Here is a 16,611-nt window from a genome sequence, read left to right as displayed (position 1 = left end):
CCAAGAGGGAGAGTGATGAGAAATAGGGCAGAGTGCTAAGGAATGAAGATACAGGGAGTCCATCATTCACATGTTGTTCTTGTGCATTATAAATTTTATTGATTTTATTTAATATATTTTTGCTCTAATCTTATGATGGCCATCATTCTGATTTTGTATTTAATTGAAGGGTAATTGCTTTATAGAATTTTGTTGTTTTCTGCCAAATAACATGATGCCATACATATACATATGTCCCCTCCTTCTTGAACCTCCCTCCCATCTCCCTCCCTATCCTACCCCTCTAGATTGTTACAAAGGCCTTGTTTGAGTTCCCTGAGTCATATAGCAAATTCCCATTGGCTGTCTATTTTACATATGGCAGTGTAAGTTTCCATGTTACTCTCTGCTGTCTGTATTTTAAGGAGAATAATTTGTGTATATGAGTTCAGCTCCTCTTGCCATAAGAACTCTCATACCTCACAACACACACACAGACACACACACACACAAACACACACACACTCTCAACTTCAGCTGCAAAATTAGAACAGAAATAATACAAGATGAGCTGTCAAAACCAGATTATCTATAACCTCAATTATGGGGAAGTGGTACCCAAATTCCAGTTATTAAGTTTTCTATGGACAGTGAAACATGGCTCTCCATTTTAATATGACTATTTTCCCTCTTTATTTGATGAAACATTTTAAAAAGTTCAAAAAGCATAGTTGTAAGAAAGAAATAGACATGAGGAAGAAAAATAACCTAATAAACTTAGGTGGTCTCTGAGAGAAGGAGATGAGGAGAAATCTTCTTTAGTTTGGGGAGTGCTGCAACTTCTGTTATTGCCCTGTCCATGGGGTTTTCCAGAATACTGGAGCGGGTTGCCATTTCCTTCTCTGGGGATCTTCCCCACCCAGGGGTTGAGTCAGTGTTTCCTGCATCTCCTGCCTTACAGGAGGATTTTTTACCACCAAGCCACCAAAGAAGCCCCGTGATGCCCAGAATAACCAGTAAAGCAGAAAAACATCAATTTATTCAAAAGAAAAGGACTGATATCCTTATGATGCAAAGATAGTTTACTGAATGAAGTAGGAAAATGAGTAAAATGAATAAACATATAATTCAGAATAGCGAATCACCACTGGAGAATGAAGCCAAAATTCTGTAGCTTAAAAGGATGCTCATCTTGTGTACTTTCTATAAACTTCACATTCACATTGCCCTGCTCTTGGCCACATAGATCTAGTAAGCATTGAACTTGACTGTTTCACAGATGTGAAAGCTTTAATGCTCAGAGTCACTATAATACTTCTTCCCTTTTTCTGAGTCTCATTCGCTTTCTTACTGGGAAATGTTCACGCCTCCTTTGTCTTCAAAATCTTCATCTATGCTTTCACATTGCTTATAGGAAGCTCTTTCATGAACCATTTTTAAAATTAATAATTCTAAAGGAAAGGGACATTTCCTCACACACTTAATTTAATTGTATAAGCCATCAATGTCTACTTCTAATTCCTTGTTATTTTCCTATGCTGTGAATATCTTGACACATGTAATGATGCTACTCACTGCCATTCTGACCCCACCCACACCAGACTTAGTTGGAAATGGCAGATGAATAAATATGAATCACTTGAACTTGAAAGATTATGGTCCCACAAAATTGCCAAGGCTGAAAGATGATGAAAGGATGAATAGAGGCAGGGAAATGCTAAAATAGGTATGGAGGACACACAAAACGAATATTTTCCATATTCTGAGGGGAGGACCTACTAGGGAATTAAACTATCTTTCCTAAGAATTAAATATAATAGATTAAATAAAACACAAAATAACTTACCAAAGAGCATCCTTCAGAGAAAGGATACAGACAAAATCATATCAGGGCTCTCTTTGTTCAGTCCTTTGTATGTTAGTATATCTGTCTGTGTATGTACCTATGTGTTTATTTCTATATTTGCAAATACTGCAATATGCAATGTAAAAGGCATGTAAAACAATGTATGAGGCATGTGTTCTTCTCCACATAGTCAAAATAAATACATGGCAGTATGGAAGTGTTTCTATTTTTGTTTATTTTTATTTTTTTAAGTTATTTGAATTGGAGTATAATTGCTTTATAATATTGTGATGGGGAACAGTATGGAGATTGCTTACAAACTAAGAATAACATTACCAGTTGACCCAACAATCCCACTACTGGGCATATGCCCTGAGAAAACCGTAATTTAAGAAGACAGTGTACTCCAATGTTTATAGCAGCACTATTTACAATAGCTATGGGCACAGTCTAGACCTGATTCTGTTGCTAGTCCAACATGCAGAGGTTTCCCCACACCAGATTCCATAAAATCCTACAGAGGCCAAGATAATATATCCTTTTAACATATGATTTATCTCTGAGGACAGTATATCACATTTATGCATCTATATGATTGCAATAAACTTTTTCTTTTATGATTTATTATTCAAATGAACAGAGGCCTCATATTTTATTAAGCTTTGTGTTTTAAAGTGTGTACACTTATATAGAAAAATATTGGGGGAGGAGCTAAGATGGCAGAGGAATAGGACGGGGAGACCATTTTCTCTCCCACAAATTCATCAGAAGAACATTTAAATGCCAAGTAAATTCCACAAAACAACTTCTGAATGCCAGCAGAGGACATCAGGCACCCAGAAAAGCAACCCATTGTCTTTGAAAGGAAGTAGGAAAAAATATAAAGGACAAAAAAAGAGAGAAAAGAGGGAGGGACAGAGCTCCATCCCAGGAAGGGAGTCTTAAAAAGAGAAGTTTCCAAACACCAGGAAACACTCTCACTGCCGAGCCTGTGCCGAGCCTTGGAAGCACAGAGGGCGATATAACAGGGAGGAAAAATAAATAAACAATTAAAACCCACAGATTATGAGCCCAACAGTAACTCTCTCAGTGGAGAAGCAGCACAGATGCCAGCACCCACCACTAGCAAGTGGGGGCTGGGCAGGGATGCGCGGGATGCATTCCTTAGAGTAAGGATCTGGCCAGAATGCCCCGAGCGCTACCTGAGCAAACTAATTTGGGCTACCAAACCAGACTGTGGGGTAACTACTACGCGAAAAGCCAGCCCTAACCTAAGACACTGCCAGGCCCATGCACAGAACAAAGGACTGAACAGAGATAGCCAGCTGCAGATCATCCCCCTCCGGTGACAGGCAGCCAGAGCCGGAAGGGGGCAATCACAGCCCCAGAGAGACATTATCTACAAAACAGCATGTATAATATCATGTATGAAATGAGTCGCCAGTCCAGGTTCGATGCACGATACTGGATGCTTGGGGCTGGTGCACTGGGACGACCCAGAGGGAGGGTATGGGGAGGGAGGAGGGAGGAGGGTTCAGGATGGGGAACACAGGTATACCTGCGGCGGATTCATTTCAATATTTGACAAAACTAATACAATATTGTAAAGTTTGAAAAAAAAAAAAAAAAAACAGTAAGCAGGCTTCTTTGCTAACTAAGACTTCTTGGGGTTCTGGACGGTCAACATCCACCTGAGAAGGTGTACCGGTTGTACACCCAGAAAACTGAGGGGCGGGGAGGCGATAAGTCGCAGGAACCGTGCTTGCCAAACACCTCATCACCTGAGCTGCTTGGACCTGGGAAGGGCACAAAATGCAGGCCCAACCGAGTCTGCACCTCTGAGGACTACCCGAGTGCCTGAACCTGAGCAGCTTAGACCTGGGAGGCGCAGCAGCCCAGGGCCAGCCTCGATGGTTCCCGGCGGAGCAACCTAGAGCCTGAGCAGTGTGGGCAGGGAGGCTACACGCGCCCTGAGCGGGGGCAGGTCCAGTGTGGCTGAGGCACTGCGAGCACATGCCAGTGTTATTTGTTTGCAGCATCCCTCCCTCCCCACAGCACGACTGAACAAGTGAGCCTAAAAAAAAAAAGTGTCCACCACCACCCCCTTTGTATCAGGGCGGAAATCAGACACTGAAGAGACCAGCAAACAGAAGAACCTATAACAGAGGGAACCGCCTTGGAAGCGACAGGCAATAGATTAAAACCCTGTCGTTAGTACGGACTACATAGGAAGGGGCCTATAGATCTTGAGAAATATAAGCCGGACCAAGGAACTAGCCGAAAATGAACTGACCCCACAACACCAGAGAAAGTCCTAGATATATTTTTACTATTTTTACGATCATTCTTTCTTTCTTTCTTTAATTTTTAAAAAAATTTTAAGACCTCTATTACTCCTTTAATTTTCACTTTTATAACCTACTATTACTTTGCAAAAAAAAAAAAAAAGACGCTATTTTTTTAAAGCAAACTTCATATATATATTCTTTATAATTTTTGTAACCTTGTTTTTTTTTTTTTTCTTTTTCTCTTTCTTGTTTTTTTTTTTTTTCTCTTCTTTTCTTTAACATTGTATTTCCGAAATTCCAAACTCTACTCTAGATTTTTAATTTTAGCTTTTTGGTATTTGTTATCAATTTTGTACCTATATATATTTTTTTAAAATAATTTTTGTGACTTTTTTTTTCTTTCTTTCTTTCTCTTCTTCTTTTCTTTAACATTGTATTTCTGAAATTCCAAACTCTACTCTAGATTTTTAATTTATGCTTTTTGGTATTTATTATCAATTTTGTACCTATATTCTTTTTTAATAATTTTTGTGACTTTTTTTTCTTTCTTTCTCTTCTTCTTTTCTTTAACATTGTATTTTTGAAATTCCAAACTCTACTCTAGATTTTTAATTTTTGCTTTTAGATATTTGTTACCAATTTTGTACCTTTAAGAATCCAATCTTCAGTACCCATTTTTCACTAGTGAGCGAGATTACTGGCTTGACTGCTCTCTCCCTCTTTGGACTGTCCTCTTTCTCCACCAGGTCGCCTGTGTCTCCTCCCTCTCTACTCTACCCAACTCTGTGAATTTCTGTGTGTTCCAGACGGTGGAGAACACTTAGGGAACTGATTACGGGCTGATCTGTCTCTCTACTTTTCATTCCCCCCTTTTATCCTCCTGGCCATCTCAGTCTCCTTCCTTCCTCTTCTTTTCTCTGTATAACTCCGTGAACATCTCTGAGTGGTCCAGTTGTGGAATGCACATAAGGAAGTGATTACTGGCTAGCCCACTTACTCCTCTACTGATTCCACCTCATCTCATTCGGGTCACCTCTAACTCCCTCCTCCCTCTTCTCTTCTCCATGTAACACTGTGAACCTCTCTGGGTGACCCTCATGGTGGAGAAACTTTTCATCTTTAACCTGGAGGTTTTATTGATGGTGCTGTATAGAAGCAGAAGTTTTGAGACTACTGTAAAAATAAGACTGATAACTGGAAGCAGGAGGCTTAAGTCCAAACCCTGACTCCAGGGAACTCCTGACTCCAGGGAGCATTAACTTACAGGAGCTCATCAAACGCCTCCATACCTACACTGAAAACAAGCACCACACAAGGGCCAACAAGTTCCAGGGCAAGACATACCAAGCAAATTCTCCAGCAACACAGGAACCCAGCCCTGAGCTCCAATACACAGGCTGCCCAAAGTTACTCCAAAACCATAAAGATCTCATAACTCATTACTGGACACTTCAATGCACTCCACAGAGAAGAAATCCAGCTTTACCCACCAGAACACCGACACAAGCTTTCTTAACCAAGAAACCTTGACAAGCCACCTGTACAAACCCACACACAGTGAGGAAACTCCACAATAAAGAGAACTCCACAAACTGCCAGAATACAGAAAGGATACCCCAAACTTAGCAATATAAACAAGGAGAAGAGACAGAGGAATACCCAGCAGGTAAAGGAACAGGATAAATGCCCACAAATCAAACAAAAGAGGAAGAGATAGGGAATCTACCTGATAAAGAATTCTGAATAATGATAGTGAAATTGATCCAAACTCTTGAAATCAAAATGGAATCACAGATAAATAGCCTGGAGACAAGGATTGAGAAGATGCAAGAAAGGTTTAACAAGGACCTAGAAGAAATTAAAAAAGAGTCAATATACAATGAATAATGCAGTAAATGAGATCAAAAACACTCTGGTGGCAACAAATAGTAGAATAACAGAGGCAGAAGATAGGATTAGTGAATTAGAAGGCAGAATGGTAGAAATAAATGAATCAGAGAGGAAAAAAGAAAAACTAATTAAAAGAAATGAGGACAATCTCAGAGATCTCCAGGACAATATTAAACACTCCAACATTCGATTCATAGGAGTCCCAGAAGTAGAAGACAAAAAGAAAGACCATGAGAAAATACTTGAGGAGATAATAGTTGAAAACTTTCCTAAAATGGGGAAGGAAATAATCACTCAAGTCCAAGAAACCCAGAGAGTCCCAAACAGGATAAACCCAAGGCAAAACACCCCAAGACACATATTAATCAAATTAACAAAGATCAAATACAAAGAACAAATATTAAAAGCATCAAGAAAAAACAACAATAATACACAAGGGAATTCCCATAAGGATAACAGCTGGTCTTTAAATAGAAACTGTCCAAGCCAGGAGGGAATGGCAAGACATACTTAAAGTGATGAAAGAAAATAACCTACAGCCCAGATTATTGTACCCAGCAAGGATCTCATTCAAATATGAAGGAGAAATCAAAAGCTTTACAGACAAGCAAAAGCTGAGAGAACTCAACACCACCAAACCAGCTCTCCAACAAATACTAAAATATATTCTCTAGACAGGAAACACAAAAAGGGTATATAAATTTGAACCCAAAACAATAGAGTAAATGGCAACAGGATCATACTTATCAATAATTACCTTAAACATAAATGGGTTGAATGCCCCAACCAAAAGAAAAAGACTGGCTGAATGGATACAAAAACAAGACCCCTACATATGTTGTCTACAAGAGACCCACCTCAAAATAGGGAACACATACAGGCTGAAAGTGAAGGGTTGGAAAAAGACTTTCCATGCAAATAGAGACCAAAAGAAAGCAGGAGTAGCAATACTCATATCAGATAAAATAGACTTTAAAACAAAGGCTGTGAAAAGAGACAAAGAAGGTCACTACATAATGATCAAAGGATCAATCCAAGAAGAAGATATAACAATGATAAATATATATGCACCCAACATAGGAGCACCACAATATGTAAGACAAATGCTAACAAATATGAAAGGAGAAATTAACAATAACACAATAATAGTGGGAGACTTTAATACCCAACTCACACCTATGGATAGATCAACTAAACAGAAAATTAACAAGGAAACACAAACTTTAAATGATACAATAGACCAGTTACCTAACTGATATCTACATGTCATTTCATCACAAAACAATGAATTTCACCTTTTTCTCAAGCACACACGGAACCTTCTCCAGGATAGATCACATCCTGGGCCATAAGTCTAGCCTTGGTAAGTTCAAAAAAATTGAAATAATTCCAAGCATCTTTTCTGACCACAATGCAGTAAGATTAGATCTCAATTACAGGAGAAATACTATTAAAAATTACAACATATGGAGGCTGAACAACACGCTGCTGAATAACCAACAAATCATAGAAGAAATCAAAAAAGAAATCAAAATTTGCATAGAAACGAATGAAAATGAAAACACAACAACTCAAAACCTGTGGGACACTGTAAAAGCAGTCCTAAGGGAAAAGTTCATATCAATATAGGCATATCTCAAAAACAAGAAAAAAGTCAAATAAATAACCTAACTCTATACCTAAAGCAACTAGAAAAGGAAGAAATGAAGAACTCCAGGGTTAGTAGAAGGAAAAAAATCTTAAAAATTAGGGCAGAAATAAATGCAAAAGAAACAAAAGATACTAGAGCAAAAATCAACAAAGCCAAAACCTGGTTCTTTGAAAGGATAAATAAAATTGACAAACCATTAGCCCGACTCATCAAGAAACAAAGGGAGAAAAGTCAAATCAAGAAAATTAGAAATTAAAATGGACAGATCACAACAGACAACACAATAATACAAAGGAGCATAAGAGACTACTATCAGCAATTATATGCCAATAAAATGGACAACGTGGAAGAAATGGACAAATTCTTAGAAAAGTACAACTTTCCAAAACTGGACCAGGAAGAAATAGAAAATCTTAACAGACCCATCACAAGCACGGAAATGGAAACTGTAAACAGAAATTTTCCAGCAAACAAAAGCCCAGGTCCAGAAGCCTTCACAGCTGAATTCTACCACAAATTTAGAGAAGAGCTAACACCTATCCTACTCAAACTCTTCCAGAAAATTGCAGAGGAAGGTAAACTTCCAAACTCATTCTATGAGGCCACCATCACCCTAATACCAAAACCTGACAAAGATGCCACAAAAAAAGAAAACTACAGGCCAATATCACTGATGAACATAGATGCAAAAATCCTTAACAAAATTCTAGCAATCAGAATCCAAAAACACATTAAAAAGATCATACACCGTGACCAAGTGGGCTTTATCCCAGGGATGCAAGGATTCCTCAATAACTGCAAATCAATAAATGTAATACACCACATTAACAAATTGAAAAATAAAAACCATATGATTATCTCAATAGATGCAGAGAAAGCCTTTGACAAAATTCAACATCCATTTATGATAAAAAATAAAAAACTCTCCAGAAAGCAGGAATAGAAGGAACATACCTCAACATAATAAAAGCTATATATGACAAACCCACAGCAAACATTATCCTCAATGGTGAAAAATTGGAAGCATTTCCTCTAAAGTCAGGAACAAGACAAGGGTGCCCACTTTCACCACTACTATTAAACATAGTTTTAGAAGTTGTGGCCACAGCAATCAGAGCAGAAAAAGAAATAAAAGGAATCCAAATTGGAAAAGAGGAAGTAAAACTCTCACAGTTTGCAGATGAAACGATCCTCTACACAGAAAACCCTAAAGACTCCACCAGAAAATTACTAGAGCTAATCAATGAATATAGTAAAGTTGCAGGATATAATATCAACACACAGAAATCCCTTGCATTCCTATACACTAATAATGAGAAAATAGAAAGAGAAATTAAGGAAACAATTCCCTTCACCATTGCAACGAAAATAATAAAATACTTAAAAATATATCTACCTAAAGAAACTAAAGACCTATATATAGAAAACTATAAAACACTGCTGAAAGAAATCAAAGAGGACACTAATAGACCGAGAAATATAACATGTTCATGGATCGAAAGAATCAATATAGTGAAAATGAGTATACTACTCAAAGCAATCTATAGATTCAATGCAATCCCTATCAAGCTACCAACGGTATTTTTCACAGAGCTAGAACAAATAATTTCACAATTTATATGGAAATACAACAACAACAAAAACAACAAAAAAACACCTCGAATAGCCAAAGCAATCTTGAGAAAGAAGAATGGAACTGGAGGAATAAATCTGCCTGACTTCAGGCTCTATTACAAAGCCACAGTCATCAAGACAGTATGGTACTGGCACAAAGACAGAAATATAGATCAATGGAACAAAATAGAAAGCCCACAGATAAATCCAAGCACCTATGGACACCTTATCTTTGACAAAGGAGGCAAGAATATACAATGGATTAAAGACAATCTCTTTCACAAGTGGTGCTGGGAAAACGGGTCAACCACTTGTAAAAGAATGAAACTGGAACACTTTGTAACACCATACACAAAAATAAACTCAAAATGGATTAAAGATCTAAACATAAGACCAGAAACTATAAAACTCCTAGAGGAGAACATAGGCAAAACACTCTACGACATACATCACAGCAGGATCCTCTATGACCCACCTCCCAGAATATTGGAAATAAAAGCAAAAATAAACAAATGAGACCTAATAAAACTTAAACGCTTCTTCACAACAAAAGAAACTATAAGCAAGGTGAAAAGGCAGCCTTCAGAATGGGAGAAAATAATAGCAAATGAAGCAACTGACAAACAACTAATCTCAAAAATATACAAGCAACTCCTACAGCACAATTCCAGAAAAATAAATGACCCAATCAAAAAATGGGCCAAAGAACTAAATAGACATTTCTCCAAAGAAGACATACAGATGGCTAACAAACACATGAAAAGATGCTCAACGTCACTCAGTATCAAAGAAATGCAAATCAAAACCACTATGAGGTACCATTTCACACCAGTCAGAATGGCTTCGATCCAAAAGTCTACAAGCAATAAATGCTGGAGAGGGTGTGGAGAAAAGGGAACCCTCTTACACTGTTGGTGGGAATGCAAACTAGTACAGCCACTATAGAGAACAGTGTGGAGATTCCTTAAAAAACTGGAAATAGAACTGCCTTATGATCCAGCAATCCCACTGCTGGGCATACACACTGAGGAAACCAGAAGGGAAAGAGACACGTGTACCCCAATGTTCATCGCAGTACTGTTTATAATAGCCAGGACATGGAAGCAACCTAGATGTCCATCAGCAGATGAATGGATAAGAAAGCTATGGTACATATACACAATGGAGTATTACTCAGCCATTAAAAATAATACATTTGAATCAGTTCTAATGAGGTGGATGAAACTGGAGCCTATTATACAGAGTGAAGTAAGCCAGAAGGAAAAACACCAATACAGTATACTAACGTATATACATGGAATTTAGAACGATGATAACAATAACCCTGTATATGAGACAGCAAAAAAGACACTGATGTATAGAACAGTCTTTTGGACTCTGTGGGAGAGGGAGAGGGTGGGATGATTTGAGAGAATGGCATTGAAACATGTATAATATCATATATGAAACAAGTCACAAGTCCATGTTTGATGCATGATACTGGATGCTTGGGACTGGTGCACTGGGACTACCCAAAGGGATGGTATGGGGAGGGATGAGGGTTCAGGATGGGGAACACATGTATACCTGTGGTGGATTCATTTTGATATATGGCAAAACCAATACAATATTATAAAGTTAAAAAATAAAAAAAAGAAAAATATTGAGGAAATGACAATTCATAAAATAAAAATGGTGCAAAGGAAAAAAAAAAAAACATGTGAAGACTAGTGGTTTCATTTAATTGTATTAAATGACATTTAATAAGACTGAGTCCCTTGGACTGCAAGGAGATCCAACCAGTCCATTCTGAAGGAGATCAACCCTGGGTGTTCTTTGGAAGGACTGATGCTGAAGCTGAAACTTCAATACTTTGGCTACCTCATGCAAAGAGCTGACTCATTGGAAAAGACTCTGATGCTGGGAGGGATTGGGGGCAGGAGGAGAAGGGGACGACAGAGGATGAGATGGCTGGATGGCATCACTGACTAGATGGACGTGAGTTTGCGTGAACTCTGAGAGTTTGTGATGGACAGGGAGGCCTAGCGTGCTGCGATTCATGGGGTCACAAAGAGTTGGACACGACTGAGCGACTGAACTGAACTGAACTGAATAAGACTGATATGAAATAAGACATATAGAATAAAATTTTAATTGTATTATTTGGGTCTTTAATTATAGTTCAAAAAGGCTAAGGCCTATTAATGAAAAATGTAAAGACTCAATACTTGAAAAGTAAAAAAGAAACTATCTAAAATTTTACTTCTATCAATATAACAATAAAAAGAGTCCAGAATGCTTATGAAAAAGAAGCAGTAGTTAATTGAATGAAAAAAAAATGCCTTCCACAGAAGGAAGAAAATGACTTCTATTTTTAAAAACGAATCTAAGCATAAAGGCAAAAAACTACAATTAAAGAAATGCAAATGTGAAATAAGAACACTATACATATAAAGGACTGTTATTACTGCCAAGGATACAGAAAAAAATTCCAAATATATAAAATATAATATGAGAGGACGTGACATGATTAAATAATAGAACTAACCACTCAATTGGAGACTGCAATGGCACCCAACTACAGTACTCTTGCCTTGCAAATCCCATGGACGGAGGAACCCGGTACGTTGCAGTCCATGGGGTCGCTAAGAGTCGGACACGACTGAATGACTTCACTTTCACTTTTCACTTTGATGCATTGGAGAAGGAAATGACAACCCACTCCAGTGTTCTTGCCTGAAGAATCCCAGGGACCGAAAAACCTGGTGGGCTGCCGTCTATGGGGTCGCACAGAGTCAGACACGACTGAAGCGACTTAGCAGCAGCAGCAGCAGCAACCACTCAATAAAGCAAGCTCTGGGAGTTGGTGATGGACAGGGAAACCTGGCCTGTGGCAGTCGACGGGGTCACAAAGGGTCAGACACGACTAGCAACTGAACTGATTGAGTGAACCACTCAAAATCTATATATTTTTACAGATTTCGCTCTAAAACATATACATATTATGTAATCATGGGCACCACATTTTTTGGTTTCTTAAAACATTTGTTCAAAAATTTAGGAATACCTTCCTTTATTGCAAAGTAAGAGCTGTCATTTATGCTCTCATATAAAGTATCTGTCAACTATTTTTAAAAATTTAGATATTTTAATATTATTTAACCTGAGATTAACATCTTATAGGCACTGCGTGACTTAAGTTTAGGAAAATTTTGTGCTGGGAAATAGTATAGAATAGACCACATGTCAGCACACACACACACACACACACACACACACATATATATATATATATAAATTAATGTCAAAGAGCAGTTAGTGCAAAAATTCCATTATTCCTGAAAATATGGAACAGAAACAATATTTGAAAACTCAGGCAACTGTATATAAACTGTGGAAAAAACTTTCATATTCAATGTATAATAGAAAAAAATGTGTAAAAATCCCCCAAATATCAATATATGTGGACTCATCAGTAATGAAATAACTGCAAAGAAAAAGTATTCAGTATTCTTCTTCAGATTTATTAAATGCATTTTTTTTCATGTGAGCACACAGCATAAGAGAAGACATTGTGAAATAGATGTCTCACAAACTGATGTTGCAGGTAATATTTACCTCCTTTGATTTGGATGTTTTTAAAATGAATACAGAATATGCTCAAATTTAAAAACATTACAAAAACTAGGATTTAACTGATGTGACATTATTTTAATGTACATCTTCAATCTATTAAAACTGAAAAGGAACTCTAAGTGTACGAGGATAACAAGAAAATACTGTATTCCCCAATTAAGCATATTCCAAAATAATTGATTTTTTTCTACTAGTGGTAATCATAATTTCTAATCTTATTCCAATTTCAAAATAAAAAGTTGTCATCTTAAAACAATTTTAAATAACTACAGAAAATAAAACCTCTAAGAATTAAAATGAATATTCAAATTGCTGCATAGGCCTCCACATATAATACTATATATGTTCTTATTCTGCTGAACAGCAAGACTCATATATATTTTTATTTTACTGGAAATATGTTATTTATCTCACTTATGTTACATTGTCATCGAACTAGACCTTCATTCCCATCACTTAATTGTCAACTTGCATTGCAGATTCAAAAAAAAAACACATTATAATTAACAGAGTAAATAAATAAATGGTACATTATTAGTTAACTAAGAATATAAACACAGTCTTCTCTCATCTCCTGGCTAGGCTATTTAGGCTCTTAGCTGAATTCAGATAAAAGTTCTCAGGTTTAATATACTCGGAATCTTTCCTAAAGTAACTCCTCTGCTCTCAGACTTACCTAGATGGAGTTTCTTAGAAGGAGGTCTCTTGTGGGATCTGAGTCACTGGGTGGCTGATGATGAAGACTGAAGCTCTGTCACCAGACAAGATAGCAGACTGTAGTAAAGCATTGGCCCCTGATCCAGACTTTTGACTCTGAAAGCAACTCTGTGTCCTGTCCAGCTTAAGGATGCAAACACTATGGGACCTCAGCAAGGGAGATATTAATAGCTCTCTATACCTGTTCATTAGGCATATTTCCCTCCAGTTAGTTATACCTCTTCATATATGATTTCTCTCTGGGCTACTGCAATAAAATGAAAGAAATATTTTCCTAATGATTCTCTGATCCCAAGAGATCAGCTTCAAAGTAAAGTAAATCCAGTCTTTATTACTCCTTGTGCTTGATCTTGTCTGTTTTTCAGAGGTCTAACCTGGACAGCTGTAGCCTAATCCTAAATTAATTTTTTTCCAAACCCTGAGACTAAGGGAATTGTTAGGACTAGGTCCCTTTGATCCTGAAAAGATTAATTTGTGGTGAGCACGAAGTCCTTTAATTTTCATAAAATTACTTTTTTTCTTCAACAAGAAGAAAGTGTTCCTTTGATATGTAACCACATTTGATGACTTCTTATAACATTTGTCCAAAAATTTAAGAGTGTCCTCCTTTATTTCAAGTTAAAAACTGTCATTTATTCCCTCACATAAAATATTTGTTAATTGTTTTTTAAAAATTAGATGTTTTAATGTTATTTAACCCGAGACTAATAGCTTCTAGGCACTTCATGGCATATGTTGTGCTCTATTTCCCACTGCAGAAATAAGTATGCCTGAAGCAGTTAAATGATTTGTTCAAAGGCTCAAATTGAGGCAGGAAAGGGCTTTGACCAGAATTCTGTCAGGATACTTCCATGTTTCAACTGTGAGTCATTGGTTCCCAACCAGAGATAATTTTGCCCTTGAGATATTTGTCTATATATGAAGCAATACTGCTACACACTTACAGTACTCAATACAAGTAATTATCCAGCCTCATTTGTCAACCAGAGATGGTGAGAAAACCTGTTCCAGATTTGCATTTCCCCAACTTAATTGCGTGTAGGAATCATGCAGGATTGTAGCTCTGATACAGATAAGATTTCATCAGGTTCTGGTGGGCACAGAGATTCTGGGAAAAAAAAAAAAATCAAAAAGCCTGCTGGGTAAAGTTGATTTTACAGGTCTTATTCTGGGGAACATATTTAGAGTAGCAACATTCCATCCAAATGCAGTAAAATATGCATTCTTCTAAAGTGCACATGTAAAATTCTCAAGAATAGACCATATGCCAGGATGTAATACAAGTCTCAATAAGTTTAGAATACTGAAATTATGTCAAGCATTTTCCATTATAATGGTATGAAACTACAAATCTTTTTTTTTGCATTATTTTTTAATTTAAATTTATTTATTTTAATTGGAGGTTAATTACTTTCCAATATTGTATTGGTTTTGCCATACATAAACATGAATCTGCCATGGGTGTACACGTGCTCCCCATCTGAAACCCCCTCCCACCTCCTTCCCCGTACCATCCCTCTGGGTCATCCCAGTGCACCAGCCCCAAGCATCCTGTATCCTGCATCGAACCTGGACTGGTGATTTATTTCTTATATGCTACTATACATGTTTCAATGCCATTCTCCCAAATCATCCCACCCTCTACAAATCAACTATAAGAAAAAAGGTGGAAAATCACATATATATGCAAGCCAGACATCATGTTACTGAACAATATTGGGTCAACCTATGGCTGATTCATGTTGATGTTTGGCAGAAACCAACACAATTCTGTAAATCAATTATCCTTTAATGAAAAAGTAAACAAATTTAAAATAATAAATAAATAAATAAATGGAGTGACTAAGAAACCCAGAAGACAAATGAAAATGAAAATATGATATATTTAAATCAGTGTAATAAGGGAGAAGTTTATAGTATTATTACATGCCTACCTCAAGTAACAAGGAAAATCTCTAACAAAGAATTTATATTTATATCTAAAGGAGGTAGTAAAAGAAAAGGAAACAGCCTAATATTGGAAGGAAGGAAGAAAATAATAAAAGAATGCTATAATAAAAATCAGTGCAGAAATAATGAAAAGTTGTTTAATAAAATTCAACATCCTTTTGTGATAAAAACTCTTACGAAAGTAGGTATGGAAGGAACACGTCTGGACATAATAAGACTATTTATGATAAATGCACAGTTGATATAATATTCAACATTGCAAAGCTGAAAGCCTCCACTAAATCTGCAACAAGATAAGGATTCCCACTCTCACCACTTCTCTTTAATATAGTATTGGAAGTCTTACCTACAGTAATCAGACAAGAAAAAGAAATTAATAAGTATTCAAATTGGTAAGGAAGTGGTAATACTGTTATTAAACATGGATAACATGATTCTATCTATATAGAAAACCCTAAAGATCCCAGACAAAAGCTAGTAGAACAGATAAATTCATCAAGGTAGCAGGATATAAGATTGACATACAGACACCAGTTGCATTTCTTTATATTAACAGTGAAATATCAGAAATGGAATGCAAACAAAAAACTCACCTAAATCTCAATAAAAACACTTCAGAATAAATCTCAACAAGGAAGCAAAGGGCTTCCCTGATAGCTCAGCTGATAAAGAATCTGCCTGCAATGCAGGAGACCTTGGTTGGATTCATGGGTCAGGAAGATCCAGTGGAGTAGGGAATTTAATGGACTGCATAGTCCATGGGGTCACAAAGATTCAGACATGACTGACTGACTTTCACTTTCAGGGAAACAAAAGACTTATACACTGGGAAGTACAAAACATTAATAAAAGAAGTTAAATTGAAAGATATCCCATGCTCTTGGGTTGGAAGAATTAGTATTGTTAAAGTGCCCATACTACCCAAAGCAATCTACATGAGATTTGTCCCAGGAATAGAAAAAAATTATCCTACAATTTATCAGTCCAGTTCAGTTCAGTCGCTCAGTAGTGTCCGACTCTTTGCGACCCCATGAATCGCAGCACGCCAGGCCTTTCTGTCC

The 16,611-nt window shown here is 36.9% G+C and overlaps 1 protein-coding gene across 1 annotated transcript in view; it reads right to left on the bottom strand.

Moving 5' to 3' along the window:
* Positions 1 to 16,611, bottom strand: part of LOC139184054 (adhesion G protein-coupled receptor E2-like) — a 1,114,856-nt gene that overhangs the window by 262,097 nt on the left and 836,148 nt on the right. The window lies entirely within an intron of this gene.

The sequence above is a fragment of the Bos indicus genome, chromosome 7, assembly GCF_029378745.1.
Source record: "Bos indicus isolate NIAB-ARS_2022 breed Sahiwal x Tharparkar chromosome 7, NIAB-ARS_B.indTharparkar_mat_pri_1.0, whole genome shotgun sequence".
NCBI lineage: Eukaryota > Metazoa > Chordata > Mammalia > Artiodactyla > Bovidae > Bos > Bos indicus.
This window is presented reverse-complemented; position numbering and strand designations above follow the sequence as displayed.